Here is a 23263-nt window from a genome sequence, read left to right on the forward strand (position 1 = left end):
TATCTTGTGTCCCTAAATGAGAGAGCATTGTTTTAAGCTGGGGAACCAGTTTAGTTGGCCAGCAGCTGTTAGAGAGACTGATTCTGATGTGTAGTTAGATCCCTGAAAGGGATAGGATTTGCTTATATGATTTTGGTTTTATTTCTTGAAATAACAGTGTGGGAAATATTGTAACACTGAAATGTGTGAACTGCTGAATGAAAGTATCTGAGTACCTCTAACCTACACATGTTAAAGCTGCAGTACCTTACTTGGATGAAAATAAAGCAGGCAGAAGCCTGAGTTAAGCAGCATAATACTTTGCATGATCCTGTTTGTTGTATAATTAACCCTAGAAGACTGTGTCGGGAAGAACCCAGACAGCCGTCAGCACTACAAAAGAGGGGCGTTTGTCACAATATATATATATATATATATATATATATATATATACAGTATATATATATATATATATGATTTGTACTATCTAAACTGGTATAGATGTATTTTCAGAAAACATACACTTCATGTTTCCTTGTGAAAACACAGTATTTTAATAATACAGGCCTAATGTTTGTGAACTATACTAACTGTGAGCCTATAACAGTATTGGCCTAAAACAAATGTTTATTACTTAATTCACTCATGTTTATCACCATTTAAATAGGTTTCATACAAGGCCTACTTACTGCCATCAATATGTTCTGTGTACACCTGCATTACAGAGATATTATTGGTTGTAACACTACAGGCCTTCTAAATTTAAAAAAAAACTTGTTTGATGGTAAATCACATTTACCAGACAGGTCAATGCAATAGGCCATAACAATTTGTAAGCCTCTATTATTTTAACCTTTAAATAAATCACACCAATATAAAAATCCCTCTTTACATATAAACCCTTAAATATTGTAATATACACACACATTAAAAGTTTGTTTTTACTGACATTATATATATATATATATATATATATATATATATATATATATATATATATATATATATTTATGAGAGATATATATATATACATATACACACGTACTTAAACTCTGATGCAGACAGGGAGTTAATCAGACTTTCAAATAGACACAGAAATTTATGGGGGAAAAAATAATTACTTTTGCAGGTGTGTGTGTATTTCATTATATGGCTGTGTAAGCACTATTTTCATAAAGTGGACAATGTTTTTTTTCCTCAACCCACAATGTTTCTTAATTAAAAGTCTACAAATGTTTTGAGAAAGTAGATAAAAGTTGCTACATGTTGGTCAGTCAAATGGCTATCAGAAACCACAAATGTGAAACCAATTATTTCTAGACCTACAATTGGTGCTTGAAACAAGGAGTACAAGTTGAAACATTGTGTGACCTTGAAAAGGAAAGACACAAAATAGTTAGCATTTGAACCATTTCATTATTATGAGCAAAGAACATAGAACTGCACACATCATTTCTGATACTCTGCAATGGCTGATGATTTATGTACAAATATGCATCCACACAAGGGGTACAAATTGATGATTGCAGAAGCGATTGTGTCAAGTCCGGAGCAGAAAGTCAACGTGGGACAAATCTATGATTAGATTAGAGCAAAGTATCCTTATTACCAAGAACCTGGGCGTGCGCGAAATTTAAAATCCTCAGTAAGATTCACTTTATCAACTAATGACTGTTTTGAACGTGTGCAGGATAAGCTACAAGAAAGGTATGGTTTTTGGAAGATTGCTAAGGAAAAACAATTCACCGTGGAAGACGGCACACATATTGTGCTAAATGGCATATTTATTCCTAATGCCAATAGCAATGGATCCGCTACTACTGTTCCGTGTGAATCCATACCTGCTGCAATATATGCACCCGCCATTGCTGAAACACACATTCTACAAGAACATAACTACTATGATTTTGTACAAAGCGTTTTTGCTGCAAATGCATTCGAATGGGTACCCGAAGAAATGAACCTACCTCCGGACCAATTGTTTGAAGAAAGCAGTGGCGATTCCTATGAGCGCTTCATGGAGGAGATGTGTGTCATACAGGATTCAGCGTTTGGGTCAACCGTGGATGCAAATGCCTTGGTTTTCTGGAGCGACCAGTTGTAGGCAGACGAAGTGTTACTTCTACAAGAATGGTAAATATAAAATCGTTATGCGTTGACACAGCGTTAAAAGTTTTTTTTTTTGTAACCACCATTTTAACTTTAAATGCGTGGATACAGCGTAACATTGCAGACTGCATAACATGTAGCGATCACAAACAAATTGTTTCCTATTACAATAGCCTTTGCTCTTAAGCAGAAATGCTTTTAAGTAGAAATCTTTCAAGTAGTATGCAAGTTTAAAAAAGGAAGTTGGGACCATTGATCTGCTTCTCATCTCATCTCATCTCTTGTCTTTTCTCAGGTAAAAACATCTCAAATTGTCTGTGTGTCCTGCAATCCTCATACCCTGCTGTCTATTTAGCTCATTTTAGTTCAATTTAGGTAAAAACATCTCAAATTGTCTGTGTGTCCTGCAATCCTCATACCCTGCTGTCTATTTAGCTCATTTTAGTTCAATTTAGGTAAAAACATCTCAAATTGTCTGTGTGTCCTGCAATCCTCATACCCTGCTGTCTATTTAGCTCATTTTAGTTCAATTTAGGTAAAAACATCTCAAATTGTCTGTGTGTCCTGCAATCCTCATACCCTGCTGTCTATTTAGCTCATTTTAGTTCAATTTAGGTAAAAACATCTCAAATTGTCTGTATGGAAATCATCCCCCTATTGCCTTAATTTAATTCATCTTTCACACTTGTGCAAGACAACACCCACCTTTGAAAAACAATTTGGTTTAACCACCCTCACATGTGCTAATTAAGTTTGTTGTACCAACCAGGTGACTTTCTAAATGTATATAAGTAAACTCACAATAGCCATTGCTGCTTGCAGCCTTTGCTCTTAAGCAGAAATGCTTTTAAGTAGAAATCTTTCAAGTAGTATGCAAGTTTAAAAAAGGAAGTTCAAAAAAGAAGTGTAAAAAAAAATGAACACAATCTACTGCTTCTGATTCCTGCATTTGAACTACGCTGGAAAGAAGGTTATCATCCCACACTGCACATCTCAACACATTACTATTGCTGTGATGCCACCTTTACTTTTTATATTTACTGTAACCTCACTTATTCTCAAATTATGCACTTCCTTCCACCAGCCTCATCATGTCTCTAACTCTATTCATATTTCGCCATCTCTCCTTACTTCACCACTTCTCAGTTCACATGAACTCCTCTCTTACCTGCGCCCTCTGTCACCACACAGTTATGCCGCCTGCACTAAAACACACCCCTACAAATCATCCTCTCACATTCTCTTTCTGTCCATGCTTCTCCTCCTTGCTTCTGGGGATATCTCTCCCAATCCTGGTCCCTGCCTTATTTCTACTTTCTCTCGTCCTCGCCTTCCACATGCAACTTCTACTCCTTCTGGTGTCAACCCCTCTAACCTCATACCCATCCCCTGCCACCCTCCCTCCTCTCTCCCTTTCTCCTGTGCCCTTTGGAATGCTCGCTCCCTCTCTAACAAGTTCCTCTCTGTGCATGACTTCTTTCTCTCTCACTCCCTGCTTCTCTTTGCTATAACTGAGACCTGGCTCACTCAGTCTGACTCTGCTCTGGAAGCTGCCCTCTCCTATGGTGGCCTTTCCTTCTCCCACACTCCACGCCCTGGTGGCAGGGGTGGAGGCGTGGGGCTCCTGCTCTCCTCTCTCTGCCGTTACAGAACAGTTTCTATTCCCCCCTCTCTTGCTTTTCCCTCCTTCGAGGCTCACACAGTCCAGATCTTCTCTCCTCTCCCGGTCCATGTGGCGGTCATCTATCGCCCACCTTCCTCTACTCATCCCCCTTCTGCCTTTCTCTCTCACTTTGAATCCTGGCTCTCTTTCTTTCTCTCCTCAGACTCCCCTGTTCTTCTCCTTGGGGACTTCAACTGCCACATTGATGACCCCTCTCTCCCTTGGGCTTCCCGCTTTCTTTCTCTAACCTCTTCTTTTGGCCTTCAACAGTGGACTGCAGCCAGCACCCACAAGGATGGCCACTACTTAGACCTGGTTTTCACTAAAAACTTCTCTCTCTCCGACTTCTCCATTTCCCCTTTTCCTCTCTCCGACCATCACCTCATCTCATTTTCTCTCTCTCGCTTCTCTCCATCTCCATCTCCATCTCGCCCTCGTTTTTGCAGAAACCTGCGCTCTATTAACCTACCAGCTCTTGATTCCACTTTACGCTCCTCCCTCTCCTCTCTCAGTTCTGCTTCAGACCCTGACAACCTGGTCAGGAACTACAACTCTGCCTTATCTTCCTCTCTTGATCTTCATGCCCCACTTTCTCTCTGCCGTCCTCGCCCTTCTAACCCCAGACCCTGGCTAAACTCCCACACACGCATGCTGCGTTCCTCCACTCGTTCCTCTGAACGCCTCTGGAGGAAATCTCATACGCTCGCAGACTTCATTCACTACAAATTTATGCTATCCTGTTTCAACTCTGCCCTCTTTCAGGCTAAACAAACCTATTTTTCATCACTAATCAACACACACAAGTCTAACCCACGCCGTCTCTTTTCTGTCTTTGACTCTCTACTCAGACCACCCTCAGCTGCCTCCTCTTCTTCCTCCATCTCACCTCAGGACTTTGCTGACTTTTTTAAGGAAAAGGTGGAGTCCATACGGCAGAACATCCCATCTGTTGCCTCCTCCCATCCCACAATGCTTCCCAACTCTCCTCCTGTCTTTCTTGACTCTTTTTCTGCTATCTCGGAGGAGGATGTATCACTGCTGATCTCCTCTTCTCCCTCTACCACTTGCCCTCTTGATCCCATTCCCTCCCATCTCCTAAAACCTCTTGCTCCTTCTATAATCCCTATGCTCACACAGATCTTTAACTCTTCCCTCTACTCTGGTACCTTTCCTTCATCCTTCAAGCATGCAACCGTTATACCATTACTCAAAAACAGCAAGCTTGACCCTACCTGTCCTTCTAACTATCGACCTGTCTCCCTCCTGCCTTTTGCCTCCAAACTCCTTGAACGTCTTGTATTCTCTCGATTGCTACACTTTCTCAACACCTATTCTGTACTAGACCCTCTACAATCTGGCTTCCGCACTGCTCACTCTACTGAAACAGCCCTCACTAAAATAACTGACGACCTCCACGCTGCCAAAGACAGAGGTCATTACACTCTGCTCATATTACTCGACCTCTCTGCAGCATTCGACACCATGGACCACCCTCTTCTCCTTCACATTCTCCATACTCTTGGTATTCGGAACAAAGCTTTATCCTGGATCTCCTCTTACCTCTCCCATCGTACCTTCAGTGTCTCTTTTGCTAACACCTCCTCCTCCTCTATTGATCTCTCTGTGGGGGTACCCCAGGGCTCTGTCCTGGGACCCCTTCTCTTTTCTCTCTACACACTCTTTCTAGGTGACATAATCACATCTTTTGGGTTTAAATATCACCTCTATGCTGACGACACACAAATTTACCTTTCAACCCCTGACCTTACACCTGCTATACAGACCAAAGTTTCTGAATGCCTCTCTGGAATATCATCCTGGATGGCCATCCGCTGACTGAAACTTAACATGGCAAAAACAGAGCTCCTTATACTACCTCCCAAACCTGGCCCTACTACATCCTTCCACATTGCTATTGGAAATACGATCATTCACCCAGTAGCCCAAGCACGCTGCCTAGGGGTCACACTTGATTCCTCTCTCTCATTCTCCTCTCATATTCAAAATGTTTCTAAAACTTGTCGCTTTTTCCTCCGCAATATCACAAAGATACGCCCTTTCCTCTGTTACTCAACTGCTAAAACTCTGACTCAGGCCCTCATTCTCTCCCGTCTCGATTACTGCAACCTCCTGCTGTCCGGCCTTCCTACCTCTCACCTGTCTCCCCTACAATCTATCCTAAACACTGCTGCCAGAATCACTCTACTCTTTCCTAAATCTGTGTCAGCGTCTCCCCTGCTGAAATCCCTCTCCTGGCTTCCGATTAAATCGCGTATCTCACACTCAATTCTACTGCTCACTTTTAAAGCTTTACATTCTTCTGCCCCTCATTACATCTCAGCCCTAATTTCTCGCTATGCACCATCACGACTATTGCGTTCTTCTCAAGGAAGTCTTCTTACTACCCCCTTTGTATCTAAAGCTCTCTCCCGCCTTAAACCTTTCTCACTTTCTGCCCCACACCTCTGGAATGCCCTTCCCCTCAATACCCGACTAGCCCCCTCGCTATCCACCTTTAAGACCCACCTTAAGACACATCTGCTTAAAGAAGCATATGAGTAGCACTGGATAATCATGGACACATGACACAAAGCTTGGCCCCCTGCAGAAGCACTTACTAGTATTCCCTCCTACTGTCTCTGTACGTTCTCCCTACCTACCAATTAGATTGTAAGCTCCTCGGAGCAGGGACTCCTTCCTTAATGTTACTTTTACAGTATGTCTGAAGCACTTATTCCCATGATCTGTTATTTATATTTGTTATTTATATGACATGTATTACTACTGTGAAGCGCTATGTACATTTTATGGCGCTATACAAATAAAGACATACATACATACATACAATATAGTAGAACCTGAAAGAGTAGTACACATTGCTCACGGAATAAATATATGTACTTTCCTATCCCTTTAAACATATTATAAACATGTTACCATAACTGTAACACACACCTCTTTTGTTATCATGCAACATCTACAAAAAACAAACCGGGTCGACCACGTATGACGTGGGACCCTTGTCATGTGCCAAGGCGTCCATAAAAAGGATTACGGATGTAAGTCCCGCCCCCAAGCAATGTGCGCGTGTCAAAGCCTGTTGGCTGTGTTGTTTTGTTATAGTTACGGTAACTGCACTGTGTCATGTGTGCGCCTCAGTGTTTGTGGGCGTACACTGGGCGTTAGCCGAATGTTAATTGAGTGGGAGGAGTGTTTGCGTGCGCTTGACGCTGGCTTAACATGACGTCACACGTATTGCATTTGAGCATTGTGTTATCGGCCGTGCTTTCTGTCCACACACATTTGTTTAAAAAGAATACAGATGTACTCGTTTAGAAGGAATGTAGTTTCGCCTTCATTGTATTTGAAATAAATATTTAATGGTTAATGCTATTTTCAACATGTATTGAACGCACAACGTACGCATTGCTTTGCGCATGCGCTAACAGTTAGTCGACCCAAGCGTGAAGTGCGTGCGCACACTAAGATGTGCGCGCACATTTTTCAGTATACAGGCAACGTTAACTTCATATACATAGTTATGCCTGCTACTAATTTAATTATTGATTACATAATGATGTACACTTGTAGTTCTAACATATAAGTGACTGACGTGTGTATGTACACAATCATATAGAGCTGTGTAACGCATTGTCACGGATACATATATAGTAAGGTGGCATCTTTGACCATCATGTGTTTGCTGTATTTCAGAGATGTCGGGGAAGATACAATCGGATCAATGTATGATTTCAGAAGAGTCTACCTTTATATGAGATGATTGTGAGGAGGAGCCACCGACTACTATACTACATATGGAACTAATTTTATATTGCTTGCAGCGCTTATTAACAAACAATTAAAAATGTGATACCCTTATGCCTATATTGCATAAGCACTTAATTAACATAATGATGTTGCAAAAGAGTGCAGCTAGAAATTTTCTTGAGTGTTCTTTAATTACTACTAACATTTTAGGCCATGGTGTGTATTATATATAACAACCATTCCCACTCTGCTAACACATTTGTGTATTCTATTGTGTAATGGAACGTATGACTGTCGAAACTATGTAACAATAATAATAATTATAATAATAATATCAGCATGTTCTTGTATAGCGCTGCTAGTTGTACGCAGCACTTTACAGACACATTTTTCAGGCTGAGGTCCCTGGCCTGTGGAGCTTACAATGTATTTTTTGCCGCCTGAGGCACAGGGAGATAAAGTGACTTGCCCAAGGTCACAAGGATGCGACACCGGGAATTGAACCAGACTCCCCTGCTTCAAACTCTCAGTGCCAGTGTGTGTCTTTACTCACTGAGCCACTCCTTCTCCCTATGTAAAGGACACTTACAACCAACTAGCCATTTCTTGTTAAAAATCTCTTGTTACATGGGTATGTTGATAAAATGGTTTGGGACTGTAGCAAATAATGTTATTGGCAAGATGTTGTGGTCCCCTACAATGCATGATGTTCTGAATATTACATCAACATCATGTAATGAAGTAGGTTTATGTGTATATTTCATGTACCAAACTAACTATAGTTTACTGTGTTTATTAAACGTTCAACACATACATAGTACAGTCAATATGATGATATAAGCTACCATAATAAACCTGCTGTTATCATTTGTCAGTGTTATACATGGATCATACACAAATTGATACAGACACAAACAGTTGTCTTAAAAAGTGTGCCTATGCTAATGTGCACGTGATTGACGGTTATATTTTGAGAATACTTGATAATTATCATCATGATAATGATGAAGTGAAGTCAATGACATTCCAAATATATTACCAACATTGTCATTGTGGGAAATTAGAAATGCAAAATTACAGTAAAATTATTGACACAATAGTGGTTTTGTTTACACTTTGACACTTGTTACATGTAGGTCACATCAACAGACGTGTGACTTATACATACACATGTGACAATGTTTAATTAATGTTGACAAATATTTTGTAGCATTAATAATCACCTACATTGCTAAATATAAGATGTACCACGCATTGTTGTGATTACAGGCATTCATGCATGGAGTGTTATGATCAGTCAATTGCATCCGTGATTAATGAGCTCCCGTAAGTAAACAAATAAGTACAGTTATCCCCTTCTCTCCAAACACCTCTATATTACATTAATGGAATTTATAAGGGAACATACATTAAATGTGATGAAATGGGAGTAATCATTTTCTAATACAATGCACATGAAACCTCAATAGTAGATAAATGCATGTACATGATACAGAAAGTACATATATGTAACATTTGTCTTTGAACCAATATGTTGGGTTTTTAGTTCAAATAATTATACGAATATTGAGGTAGGCACATCTTATGCCAGATGTCAGCAAATATACATACCATGATCAGTCATACTGGAGATATACCTATAATGCAAAGGAACAATATATAAATTGCAAACTTTGACATGCCATCTTCAGTACCGTAAGCAACACAGCAAAGTGTGTATTTGGTGTTAAATGTGCAACACCATGTATATTTAATGACATTCAAAATGTAAAGCAGCCTGGTGTACACATCATATGGATGTACATGTTACACTGCACCAATAACATTGTATGTAAGCATACTGCAAGAATGAACGACTATGGCCATACTATGTGTATTGTGTTAGCATAAGGAACAACACAATGCTAAAATATTACTGCTTTGTTACCCCAGTTGTATTAACATACACACAACTAATGTACAATTGAAGAGGGATTATATAACCTGTGCAACAATAACATACCGCTGCCACATCCCTTTGCGCACACAGCAGAGAAAAGAAAGTGGTGCAACCCATATTCATCTGTGTCCTAACAGAAGGTTATATAAAGAAACATTATTGTTAATATAACATAATTAATCTATAAAAGTAGTACTAGGAACATATATGTTTTTACTTACAAGAAAAAAAGGAATTGATAAAATTCTGGCGTGTCTGGCCACCACTGGCTGTTTGTTCATTTTCAGCAGCTACATGGTGAAGGAAAATCTAAATTCCTCGTCTATGCTTCAGAACTGAGCCTTTCCTCTACCAAGTAAACTGAAGCCTTGTGACTGGATACACCATCTGCACCATTTTGCAGCAGACTTCCCCGGAGAAGCTTTACACGCCCTGCCACTGTTATCTCCGGTCTTTGATGAACTTCAGGCCTGGTAGACGAATGAAATGAAACGTAACGCACGCCAGGTTTCAAATCCTTTGTCTCAATTTATTACTCATAGGGTAATGATTTTTATACAGAAAGAAAAAAAGATATTGGTTAGAGGCGTAACATAGGCGTGTCTTGGGTGTATACTAGGTGTGTCTTGGGCGTAGCTTTGATTAGAGGCGTGATTTAGGGGCAGGACATATTAGTGGCGTGACTTTTGAGACGTGTTTATTTTCAATACAAGCAATTGTCTAAATACATAGCTTATTCATTGTCTGTTATCAAAAGAGACCTTGAGTCTTAGCAACTTTATTTCACTACCTTGCTTCTTGCAGAGAACCATTCTATTATATTCTACTAAAACACCAGGAAATTGACCTCACAAAAGTATCTAGTAATATCCTGACCAGAAAAAAAGGAAATGCAATTTAGCAGAAACTGAGTGCATTTATGAATTATATTTCAGCAAAGGCTGACTACAGAATCTTAACTAGTTATGACCAGACAAAATGGAAGCTTAACATGAGTGCAGACTCTGGCCTGACATACTGGTCCTAACAATCCCTCCTTTTTGTTCTCTAAAAGAACAAATACCCTTACTAGGTATGCTTCTCTATGACTATGGCCTTATGGGGACCAATAGTATCATAGACTCTGTTCATGGCCTCATATGAATTATTAGTTGCATACATGGCGTGAGATGAAACTGAAGGTTTCCTTGAGACAAATGAAAGCATTGCACACTTAGCACAGTGAAAAATAACAAAAATTGCTGCGATTATACTAATCACTACAATAAAACCATAGAGAATTTTCATACCCAATTCTCCGATCCAACTAGTGAGTCCTGACATCCAATTTAATCTAAGGCCTGAGGATTCTTTACGCATCCTTGCCTGAATTTCCTGTAACTTATCCATATCTTTATGAAAAGCGCCAGACTCATCCTCAATATAGGCACAGCACTTCTGTCCTACAAGTTTACAAACACCTCCTTGTGAGGCTAGCAGATAATCAAGAGCCATTCTATTCTGTAATAATACTGTTCGGATCTGCTCTTGTTCATTAGTCAAACGGATGATAGCATCACTTGTCTGATTAAGAGCATCATCACTATTTACCATCAGCTTACTTAATTTAGAATAGAGATCCAGAACACCTAAACTAGGTATAAAAACCCCAGCTGCAATGCGGGCTGGGCTAATGATCCTGGTCAGATCTTTTCGATTTCTCAGCCTTCCTTGGGGTAATGTGTCAGATACACAGAAAGTGGGAAGGATGAAACTCAGATAACAAAGGGTAGTGTGATTGCAGGGTACAATTTTAGTGGCCCACATGCCACACAACCAATAGAGATATATATATATATCATTAAATATTTCTATAGATTAGAAAATGGCTTACATCTCAATATGTCACATAATCTAAGGGTCAGCTATTTGTGAGAATTGGTGGGGGCTAATTTCTGCTAAGAGCGACTGCACAAACATTCTTCTTGCATACATCTTTCATACTGCATTTACTCAGAATGGCAAAACGGACCAAGATGGCTGCTATGGTCAAAATGGCTGACTTGTGATCCTTTCCTTGTGGTTGACTCACGTCCCTTTGTGACCTCCCACCTTCCTCATATCCAGTCTTCTCAGTCCCCCCATATCCTTAAGAGACAGTCTATTTAAGGAACAGAACAGTTAACCGTTTCATAGTCCTGATGGACCAAGATGTCCAAGTTGTGCATAACTTCTTTCCTTTCTTTTCCGGCCATTATATCAGCCAAGTTGATTTCTTCTTTGGTCTCTTCTTCTGGGGGACTGGCGACATCATCACCGCAGAGAGGCATAGCGTCGGTGGGGGTTGCAACGCACTTCTGGATCAGAGTTTTGCTGTACTTAATACATAGAGAGCAATGAGTAGGACAAACACACACATACAAAAACATTCGCTAGCTTCGCTCAAAGCAAATCAATCCAACCACCAAGTCCCCATGATCCCTAAATCCTGGATAAATACACAACATTGCGCTTTAACTAGGGCGCATACATGCCCCTCCTTTTGAGGCTAAAATATAGTCTAGAGCTATTTTATTCTGCGGAGCCATTAATTTAAACTAAACCTATTCTTGGTTAAATGAGTAAACGTCTGTGGTTGTATGATTTAGGATATCCCTGTAAACCTGTCATACAGTAACCCAACTCCTACATTTGGGAATAAATTCCCTGAAACTTATTTTTCCCATAGACTACTTTTTAGCACTTGTGTATTGGGTGCATCTCTTCTGTTTCTAACTCTACCTGTGAGCAATTAACATAACCGTGTGTTTGACTGATAAAGCATTCTCCCACCGGGATATCATTCTGCAGGGAGATTCTATTAACCTAGAAATCCAAACAAAATAAACAAAGTTAAACAAATAATACCATATACTATTTTGTCATCCTTAGCGGACGCCACGTACACAAACATAATAGAGCATACATTGTAACTGAAAAATAATAAAAACCTGTAAAAATAAAAAGTTCAAAGTTCGTGTGTTGAGGCCTGGACATTTTTGCCTATGACCTTTCTCCCTTGATGATTAGTGGTCAGAGAGTATTGTGTCCATCAAAACACTTATTTGCAGGTGCTGTGTCTTTGTCTTTATTAGCTGTTTGTGCTTAGGCTGGCACTATTTTGACGTGCGTGATGTGTATCCATGATGATAAGAATTTTTTTTACTGCAATGCTGGTGATGAGTAGTATTTAAATGGCATTTTCATCTGGGATGATGAGCGTGCTTGCGTAGAAAATGCTTGACCATTAACCCGTCTTGCGTAGGTGCACTTTCAGCTTTAACCTGTGCCTAGAAAGACTCAAAAATATATATTAGTTGCATGCAATACTGCACCGACACACTTTATTCGAGCAAATACCCAGTATGTACCTGGCAGATACCTGGAATGCGCCGCTCCTCACCTCTGGCAAGCCCCGTTGCATTTGCCTTCCCAGCCTGGGTTCATGCCTGGCTGACGGGCGGCTGATCTGTTAAATGATAATGATTAGGATTTAATAGGCTGCAATGCTTCGCGTGTCTACCAGATGGCATAAATTCATGAATTGTAATGCAGTATATATATATATACTGTGCAGTATTGCAGCCAGCGGGAATAAAATGCTTCAATCCCTGCTTGGAAAATACCTCAATGCACTCGGGCAGAAAACAGTCACAAACCTCAATACACCTGGGTATACCCGAATTCGTGGGACTAGCCGAGCTCGAATAAAGTGTGTCGCCAGTGTACTTATTAATTGTTTTATTACCAATAGCATGGTCCTTAATTCGTTACTTTGAACTACTGATGGTCATAACTCATCCCATAAGTGTCCCATAGGGAGAGAATTTATACCTAGAAATAAATTCTTGTATTAATATGGTTACTACTATTATTAGCATCCGCAATATTAAACAGAGATATTCCCTATTAATGCTCCTCAAATTTTAAACTAAGCAACCAATATGGACTTGACTTTGCTACAATTTAAGTTCCTAAAACTTGGTACCTCAACCTGTGCCAAACCAATTGCTTCCATAATCAATTCTATCCTGTCTGCAGGCCATATCCCTAAGACCTGGAAAACTGCTAGAGTTGTCCCAATCTTCAAAAATGGGGACAAAAATACTGTCTCAAACTACAAATCAATCTCTCTTCTCCCAATACACACTTACTCTCATTCATACCTAACTGCCATCTGCCATTTTCTCTGATGCAAATGGTGTCAACCTTTTTGTCATTTAATACTAACTAACCTTAAAACTCGCCCCACAAATCAAGCATCCTAACAGCCTGCACTCATGGCTATTGTCCCACACCCACAGTCACTCCTGGCTTTCACCTCAAGCAGTCCACTGTAACTATTCTGCTAAAAAATGTGAAATGCCTTGTATATAATATATACCCTGCTCACTTATGCAATTATATATCCCCTGTCCTTTAACTCTATTTCCAGGACATACCGAAAAACAAATAAATGGTTACAAAATTATAAATTTGGCAGATATCATATATCCCTCAACATAGGGACGGCTTGCTACCTGCTTTGCGGTGACATCTGCAAATGTATTATTATTTACCAGGGGCCTGTCAGATCTTGGAGTTAACATTGCTATAATAAATTCTGAACCTGCTGTGCATTGTATATCATTTACAACATATCAAGTTCATATCAAATCCCTCTATAGGGATTTCAGAAAGACCTTCAATAACCTATGTATGTATCTCCCCTCTTCTGTTCATATATTATCTATACATGTGAACAAAAATACAAAAATACTAAAAATTATGAAAACAGGTTGCTTTGACATATAGCAAAATTAAACTGGTAAATAGATTTGTATGTGTAGTGACTATAAAAATATTTACTGCTTGTGTTAAAAGAAAAAGCCTGCAGTAGGTCTTTTAACAACTGTGGCATTTACAGTATAAGAAAAAATCCTGAAATCCTGAACAAAAGATTTCCTTTTAAAATAGACAAATAATTTTGAACCCTTTGCAAAGTGGTGAGCACACGGCCAGCATTAACTTTAAAAGACACTCTGACTTTAAAAAGAAAAAAATAATAATTTTCAAAGCGCTTTTTTTTCTTTTTTTCTGGGAAAACAGCCAGAAACCTCAAAAGTACAGATAGCAGACAATGAGTTTCACTGTCTAATTCATATTAACTGCTGGATTAATCCTCACGCAGGGGATTGTAACATTAGTTTAATGTTAAATATGAAGCTTTCCACGCTGTCCTAAAACTGCATTTTGTATGGTCTTTCAAAAATTAAATAACGGGAATATTTCAAATTACTTATAAACACCAAGTCTATGCCTACAAGAGCATGCAATATTCTTTCATTCATTCACCTGAATGCCTTCTGCAAGAAATCTCATACTCCTGCAAACTTCCATCAATACAATTGCTATCCCGTTTTAACTATGTCCTCTCTTAAACTAAACAAAATATCTTCAAACATGCAACAGTTATACCAGCGGTGCGCAAACTGGGGGGCGCGCCCCCCTGGGGGGGCGCAAGATTGTTTAGGGGGGGCGCAGGAAGCAGCGGCGATTTTGCCAGGAGCAGAGGGAAAAAAGCCGTCTGCAGCTGCAATTTTTCTTTTAGCCATTAGGTGGCGCTGTGCTACAGTACACAGCAGCATCTCGTTGCTTCCTGCTGCCTGCGTGTGTGACATGGGGAGAGGGGGTGAGTGAGACTGGGACATGGGGGGGGGGAGTGAGACTGGGACATGGGGGGGGGGGAGTGAGACTGGGACATGGGGGGGGGGGAGTGAGACTGGGACATGGGGGGGGGGGAGTGAGACTGGGACATGGGGGGGGGGGGAGTGAGACTGGGACATGGGGGGGGGGGGGGAGTGAGACTGGGACATGGGGGGGGGGGGGGAGTGAGACTGGGACATGGGGGGGGGGGGAGTGAGACTGGGACATGGGGGGGGGGAGTGAGACTGGGACATGGGGGGGGGGGGGAGTGAGACTGGGACATGGGGGGGGGGAGTGAGACTGGGACATGGGGGGGGGGAGTGAGACTGGGACATGGGGGGGGGGGAGTGAGACTGGGACATGGGGGGGGGGAGTGAGACTGGGACATGGGGGGGGGGAGTGAGACTGGGACATGGGGGGGGGGAGTGAGACTGGGACATGGGGGGGGGAGTGAGACTGGGACATGGGGGGGGGAGTGAGACTGGGACATGGGGGGGGGAGTGAGACTGGGACATGGGGGGGGGAGTGAGACTGGGACATGGGGGGGGGAGTGAGACTGGGACATGGGGGGGGAGTGAGACTGGGACATGGGGGGGGAGTGAGACTGGGACATGGGGGGGGGGGTGAGACTGGGACATGGGGGGGGGGTGAGTGAGACTGGGACATGGGGGGGGTGAGTGAGACTGGGACATGGGGGGGGGTGAGTGAGACTGGGACATGGGGGGGGAGTGAGACTGGGACATGGGGGGGAGTGAGACTGGGACATGGGGGGGGTGAGTGAGACTGGGACATAGGGGGGGGTGAGACTGGGACATGGGGGGGGTGAGACTGGGACATGGGGGGGGGTGAGACTGGGACATGGGGGAGTGAGACTGGGACATGGGGGAGTGAGACTGGGACATGGGGGAGTGAGACTGGGACATGGGGGAGTGAGACTGGGACATGGGGGAGTGAGACTGGGACATGGGGGAGTGAAACTGGGACATGGGGGGGTGAGACTGGGACATGGGGGGGTGAGACTGGGACATGGGGGGGAGTGAGACTGGCACATGGGGGGGAGTGAGACTGGCACATGGGGGGGGAGTGAGACTGGCACATGGGGGGGAGTGAGACTGGGACATGGGGGGGGACTGGGACATGGGGGGGGAGTGAGACTGGGACATGGGGGGGTGGGAGAGTGAGACTGGGACATGGGGGAGTGAGTGTGAGACTGGGACATGGGGGAGTGAGTGTGAGACTGGGACATGGGGGAGTGAGTGTGAGACTGGGACATGGGGGAGTGAGTGTGAGACTGAGGCATGGGGAGGGTGTGAGTGACATGAGGGGGGTGAGAGTGTGAGATGGGGAGGGGGGTGAGAGTGAGTGTGACATGGGGAGGGGGGGTGAAAGAGCTACATGGGGATGGGGATGAGAGAGACATTGGTGGGAGGGAGGGAGACACTGGCAGGAGGGAGAGAGACACACAATGGCTGGAGGGAGAGTGTGAGAGAGACACCGGGTGGAGGGAGAAACAATAGCTGGTTGGAGAGTGCAAGAGAGACACTGGGGGGAGGGAGAGGCAATGGCTGGAAGGAGAGTGAGAGACAATGGGGGGAGTGGGACACTAGGGGGAGGGAGAAAGAAATAGAGACACACAGGGGGAGGGAAAGAGAGTGGGGGGAGACACTGAGGGGAGGGATAGAGAGGGACTGGAGGGGGAGTGAGAAATACAGGGAGTTGGAGAGACTGGAAGAGGAGTGTGAGACTGGAAGAGGGGAGAGAGTGAGAGACAATGGGGGGAGGGAGAGAGTGAGAGACAATGGGGGGAGGGAGAAAGAGACACACACTGGGGGGAGGGAAAGAGAGTGGGGGGGGAGGGGGAGACACTGAGGGGAGGAATAGAGAGGGACTGGAGGGGGAGTGAGAAATACAGGGAGAGACTGGAAGAGGTTAGAGAGGTCCTGAGGTGTTCTAATGTGGCGGGAAGAGAGAGATTAATAATACAGCAGAAATGGGAACGCTATTAGACAAATATTATAATATTTATTTTTAAGTTATGTAATTTGTGCTATAAATACTTTTTTTGTAGACGCGTGGCGGGGGCGTTACAAAGCTGGTTCGCCCTCAATGGCTGAACCAGCTCACGTGATTTTGATTACATCAGGCAGGGGGGGCCCGAGAAATTTCATGGATGAAAAGGGGGGCTCGGCATAAAAAGTTTGCTCACCCCTGAGTTATACCATGACTAAATAAACAGCAAGCTTGACCCTACCTGTCTTGTATGGCTTCTACACTGCTTATTTAATGGAGACAATTCTCGCTAAAATAACTGACCTCCATGCTGCTAAAGGCAGATATCACCACACTCCGCTCACACCACGGACACCCTCCTTTTGAAGCGCTATGTACATTAATGGCGTTATATACATATATAATACAATATATTAATTCAAACAGTGCTTATGATCTCTTACCAGCATTTTAAACAAAAACATCTTAATCCTGTAGAAATAAAATTGAAATGTGTTATCTTACTGCTTTACGGAAAAGAAAACAGTTCTACATTACCTTTTTACTCATGAATAAACTGTTTAAGCACAGCTAGTTAATTTTAATGTGAATGCTTCGCATTCTTTAAACTGTAAGAGACAGGCTGTGCCCCTCCTTTTATTAAGACAGAAATACCACAAACGAAAAGAAATGTGTCCGGTTTAAAAAGTATCCGCCTGGCCAGGACGAATAAACCTTTCAAACTATAACCAGAGACCGAGCTGAATATACTCCCCTTCTGTTGTGAGGTATTTCTCTCCTATATTCGGTGTACACCTTTTTAAAACCTTTTAAAATTTAGATTTCATCATGAGCAACTAATATTCATATTTTTGTACAGATGTTAATCAGCATGACCACACAGTGTCTTTCACACAAGAAATCATTCAGGAATTCATCATTCATACAAACAAACTCTTTTACATAAAATAGCGGTGTTGTTTTTTTTTTTACAGAGACTTTCACTCTGAGCCCCCACGGGCAAAGCAGCACTTCCCTGCTTCTGACTGATAGTGGCACACTCTCTGCCAATGACCAAAACCACCACAATTAAAACAGACACCATTATTTTGCAACAAATTCCTCAGGAATCCGACCAGATTTACACTCGCATTTAAAAATTTGTACATTCCTTGGCTTCCGTCCAGAGTCATTCTTACTCATGCAAGCACCCATTAGTAGCTTAAAGAAAAACAGCTAAATTATGTCAAATAATTGCAATATTTATACTTACACAATACACAATATACAATGGTCGTTCAGCTAGATCAGAGATAACAGTCCAGTCGTGCACAGAATTTACTGGACTCTTACCAAAAATTCTGTTTAAAAGGGCCTATCCCAATTCTTCAGTCACAATTTAGGTCTATAAAATTCCCAGAGGGGGTGAAGCATCATATATAAAAATTTACATATACACTGGCGACACACTTTATTCGAGCTCGGCTAGTCCCACGAATTCGGGTATACCCGGGTGTATTGAGGTTTGTGACTGTTTTCTGCCCGAGTGCATTGAGGTATTTTCCAAGCAGGGATTGAAGCATTTTATTCCCGCTGGCTGCAATACTGCACAGTATATATATATATACTGCATTACAATTCATGAATTTATGCCATCTGGTAGACACGCGAAGCATTGCAGCCTATTAAATCCTAATCATTATCATTTAACAGATCAGCCGCCCATCAGCCAGGCATGAACCCAGGCTGGGAAGGCAAACACAACGGGGCATGTCAGAGGTGAGGAGCGGCGCATTCCAGGTATCTGCCAGGTACATACCGGGTATTTGCTCGAATAAAGTGTGTCGGTGCAGTATACTCACAACCTCTGTGAACTTCCCACTTCTAGACGCCAAAACTGAAGGAAAATCTAAATTCCTCGCCTATGCTTCAGAACTGAGCCTTTCCTCTACCAAGTAAACTGAAGCCTTGTGACTGGATACACCATCTGCACCATTTTGCAGCAGACTTCCCCGGAGAAGCTTTACACGCCCTGCCACTATTATCTCCGGTCTTTGATGAACTTCAGGCCTGGTAGACGAACGAAATGAAACGTAACGCACGCCAGGTTTCAAATCCTTTGTCTCAATTTATTACTCATAGGGTAATGATTTTTATACAGAAAGAAAAAAAGATATTGGTTAGAGGCGTAACATAGGCGTGTCTTGGGCATATACTAGGTGTGTCTTGGGCGTAGCTTTGATTAGAGGCGTGATTTAGGGGCAGGACATATTAGTGGCGTGACTTTTGAGACGTGTTTATTTTCAATACAAGCAATTGTCTAAATACATAGCTTATTCATTGTCTGTTATCAAAAGAGACCTTGAGTCTTAGCAACTTTATTTCACTACCTTGCTTCTTGCAGAGAACCATTCTATTATATTCTACTAAAACACCAGGAAATTGACCTCACAAAAGTATCTAGTAATATCCTGACCAGAAAAAAAGGAAATGCAATTTAGCAGAAACTGAGTGCATTAATGAATTATATTTCAGCAAAGGCTGACTACAGAATCTTAACTAGTTATGACCAGACAAAATGGAAGCTTAACATGAGTGCAGACTCTGGCCTGACATACTGGTCCTAACACATGGGTTGGATGCTCGTCTACCAAAGCCTCAGCTAGGTCTGATTGTACATTGTGCCTGAGTGCAACATTGTGCAAAATGCAACAGGCAAGGATAATATCAGACACTTTTTGAGGCTTGTATAGAAGAGCCCCACCAGTTCTGTCGAGACACCTAAATCTGGTCTTGAGTAGGCCAAATGTCCTCTCTATAACAGATCTTGTAGATATATGGGCTGCATTGTACCTCTCCTCTGCTTCAGTTTGAGGGTTTAGCACCGGAGTCAAGAGCCACGGCCTAATTCCGTATCCTGAGTCACCTATAATGAATGGAGCACACATAAATTTACATTAGTGATAAGATTCTACAATGACAACATTCCTAAAGAAAAATGTGTTTTGTGTTAGAACATCTAAATCTGTACTCACCCAGCAGCCAAGCATGTTCAAAATGTCCCTCTTCGAACGCATGGAAGACTGAAGAGTTCCTCAGGATAGAGGAATCGTGACTGGAACCAGGGAATTTGGGTACCACATGCATTATCCTCATCGTGGCATCACATACCACCTGTACATTGAGTGAATGGTAGTGCTTACGATTGCGGTAAACATGCTCACTCTGACTAGGTGCAATCAAAGCAACATGTGTGCAATCGATTGCACCCAGCACACATGGTATCCCTGCTATATTATAAAAGCCATTCCTGTCTTCCAGCCACTCTGTCGCCTCTGTAGGAAAATGAATATAATTCCTAGCGCGTCTATTGAGTGCATAGAGAAACTGGGTAAAGGCCCGCGAGAATGTAGATTGCGAGACCCCGCCCACTATGCCCACAGTTGTCTGGAATGACGCGGAAGCAAGATAATGTAATGAGCACAGCATTTTAACAAGCCCAGGGACTGCACGACCTCTGGCTGTCAAAAAATCTAAATCTCCCCTTATCTCCTCATAAAGAGATAAGATTGCTGCTGAACTCAAACGATAGCGACTTACTATCTCCTCCTCACTCATCCCATCTAACAGGGTTCTCTCCCTGTACACACGCGGACGAGGCACAACTTGTCTCCTCTGTCTTCTCCTCTGATCTCCTGTCCCTCTACCTGTCCCTCGGCCTGTCCCTCTCCCTGTCCCTGTCGTATCCGCGTGCCTGTCCCTGTCACTGTCCCTGGCTCTGTCCCTCCCTTGCCCTATGTCATTCTCTTGATCAGCAAGCATGTCATAGAAAAGAATGTTCCTCCGTCTCCTAAACAATCGCAACATTTTGAAATGAGTAGCTGTGAATGAGCAGGTAATGGGCGTCCTTTAAATAGGTATGTGATGATGTCAGGTGACATAGTAAAATGCAAGGTGTTACATTAACATATTAAAGTACTTCTGTCCCAAGCTGTCTGCACTTGATCTTAGAAGTATTTGTTCTGTGTATTCTGCAGGGAATCATGATATTTGCCAATGATGTCACGTGAAGCTTTGTACAAACATTGCTTGAAAAAAATTAATTTAATGTGCAATGCATGTAACACTTCTGAACGCGTCAGTCAGTCATGTAATTTGACAAAAAGCCTGAGATTGGCGTGTAAAATGTTTGCTGCAACATGTGTAATTAGCCATGTTATTGTCACATGTTGACAACAATGAATTCTCGTGTGCATATGCATACATTTATTGCATGAGGATAGTTGCTATAGAATCAGTTTGAAAGGTGTCCCAGTGATTAATTACTGTACATGTGTGTAGAAGTTAGGTTGAAGTGCTTGTAATGCAACGTTTACAATGTAAACATGCAATGTGATTGAGTGTCCAATAAGTGACGTCATGAAAAAGGGAGGACCCAAAACTACATGTAAACATGAGAAGAAAGATGTACATGAACGTTTCAAGATGCGTTACACATTACAAGCATTGTGTAATGTAAAGCAACATGAATATACGGTGTATGTGTTAGATGTGTGACATGTGTAACATCATATAAATAATTGTCGCTCAGTTCAGTAAAATGTGTGATATGATGTGAGGTTCTCCTTTAAGAGTTAAGTATAGGATTTTCCCTTGACACATCATCACATGATGAGTAATGTGACACGCAAATGATGAAAACATCTAAAAGTACAATGTTATGCAAATAATACACGTCAGCTGTGACACAATGCAGGGAATGCCCCCCACACTGTAATGCAAATCCCCTTTGTATTGTGAGCAATGAAACGTAAACAGTACTATACTGTTATACGTCCCCGCTCCATTGACTCCATTGATGTACAGAAGATTTTTTTTTTCTAAGTGCCGTTCCGGCAGCCTTAGCGATCGTTCTCCCCTCCAACTTGCCAACTTTAGTTGGCGGGAGAAATTGGCCATAACATCTCAATTTCCTAGTGCCGATCAGCCCCGATAAGCTGATTTTGGTACTTGAATCCAGCCGATTTAAAAAAGTGGCGATCAGTGCCGAAAACAGGCTTATCGGCAGGCGACTGGCCATAACAAAATTATCGGCTGCGAAAACTGCCGAAATCAAGCACTTATCGGCGCATACTGAATCTCAAACCCAATTTTGGCTATAAAATGCCGAAAAAATCCTTATCAACGCTTACTGCATGAGGCCCTTTGTCTCTCATTCTCTCTGTTTGTGTGTTCTCTCTCTCTGTCTCTCTCATTCTCTCTGTGTCTCTTTCTCTGTGTCTCTCTTTCTCTGTGTGTCTCTCTTTCTCTGTGTGTCTCTGTGGCAGGACGGCCTGTAGCCGAGGTCAGGGAACAGTCCACACGTGTAGTTTCAGGATAAATGAAAACGTTCAGTGGCTTTATTTCTCCACAGCAACATAACATGCGGGTACACTGTCCCTTTAAGCAAATAAATCCTGCTCCACGTTGGGAGAAAACTGATGATAACAGCAGTCCTAGCTAGCAGGCTGGCTGGCTAAACCATACCCAAACCGTAAGAGTCTTTTTAAGCAGTCATGCAAACAAATGAAAGAAATCTTACTTTGGCTGCAGTAAGTAGTGTGCTGCATCCTTCTGGCTAGCAGCACATCTATCCATGTGCTCTCATCTGGGACAGGCAGCTACTGCTGGTAACAAGATCCTTATCTACCTTGCTGGCTCTCAGGTGTCAGCTTACATCATGATTAGCTAGCTTCCACCTGAGTTAACCCTTATGAGTGCTGGATGAAGCACTCAGACATATGTTTCCCAGGCATAACTGATAGGGGTTGACTTCACCCTGTCACATACCTCCCCTGTTTGTGTGTGGCTAGTGTCCCACACGGCTGAAGCCTGACCCTCCACTCCTTCTCTTGACAAAAAATCAGCATTTCCATTGTCTTTTCCAGGTCTATGCTGAATATCAAAAGAGAAGGGTTGGAGGGCCATATACCACCTGGTCAACCTTGGATTTGTGTCCTTCATGGTGTTTAACCACTTCAAGGGCGCATGGTCAGTGACCAGGGTGAAGTGTACTCCGGCGACATAATGTCTCAAGGCCTCAATTGCCCATTTTACAGCGAGGCACTCCTTCT

At 42.4% G+C, this 23263-nt stretch overlaps 1 long non-coding RNA gene across 1 annotated transcript in view; it reads right to left on the reverse strand.

The window, feature by feature from the left end:
* Positions 1 to 1981: 1981 nt before the first annotated feature.
* Positions 1982 to 23263, reverse strand: part of LOC142488667 (uncharacterized) — a 92830-nt gene continuing 71548 nt past the window's right edge. The window contains exon 3 of the long non-coding RNA XR_012799569.1: positions 1982 to 2101. This is a non-coding gene — a long non-coding RNA (uncharacterized LOC142488667). The remainder of the gene's footprint in view (positions 2102 to 23263) is intronic.

The sequence above is a fragment of the Ascaphus truei genome, chromosome 2 (genome assembly GCF_040206685.1).
Source record: "Ascaphus truei isolate aAscTru1 chromosome 2, aAscTru1.hap1, whole genome shotgun sequence".
Lineage (NCBI taxonomy): Eukaryota > Metazoa > Chordata > Amphibia > Anura > Ascaphidae > Ascaphus > Ascaphus truei.